The sequence below is a fragment of the Otolemur garnettii genome, unplaced genomic scaffold (genome assembly GCF_000181295.1).
Source record: "Otolemur garnettii isolate 467f Iridium unplaced genomic scaffold, OtoGar3 scaffold00058, whole genome shotgun sequence".
Taxonomy (NCBI): domain Eukaryota; kingdom Metazoa; phylum Chordata; class Mammalia; order Primates; family Galagidae; genus Otolemur; species Otolemur garnettii.
Genome location: NW_003852453.1, coordinates 9,566,986 through 9,567,757, shown reverse-complemented (window position 1 = coordinate 9,567,757; position 772 = coordinate 9,566,986).

Sequence of the window (772 nt, the reverse complement as noted above, 5' to 3'; positions counted from 1 at the left end):
GCCTGTAGTCTTAGCTACTTGGGAGGCTGAAGCAAGAGAATTCCTTAAGCCCAAGAGGTTGCTGTGAGCTATGACACCACAGCACTCTACCTAGGGTGACATAGTGAGACTCCATCTCAAAAAACAAACAAACAAAAACAAAAAAACTAGTCACAGAAAGAGAAATAGTATGTGGACTCTAAAGAAATTGTTTCACAGAAGTGGAGAGTACTAGAATACTGGCTAAGGGAGCTGGTGAGGGATAAGGGCAGAGGTTGGTCAACAGGTAATAAGTTACCGTTGGACAGGAAGAAAAACTCTGGTGTTCTATTGTATAGTAAGGCAACTGTGGTTGACAATAGTGCATATTTCAAAATATAGGAGCTGGAAGAGACAATTTTGAATGTTTTCACCACAAAGAAATGATAAATGTATGAGGTGATAGATGTGTTAAATATCTTGATTATTGGGCAGCGCCTGTGGCTCAAAGGAGCAGGGTCTTGGCCCCATATACCAGAGATGGTGGGTTCAAACCCGGCCAGGCCAAAAACTGCAAAAATAAATATCTTGATTATTACATTGTACACATGTGCAAAACATCACACTGTGCCCCATAAATAGGTATGTACTGACAGAATTATTACACACCAATTAAAAACAACAAACAAAAATAGAGTGAGATGAGGGGCGCCTGTGGCTCAGTGAGTAGGGCGCCGGCACCATATACTGAGGGTGGCAGGTTCAAACCCGGCCCTGGCCGAACTGCAACAAAAAAAAAATAGCCGGGCGTTGT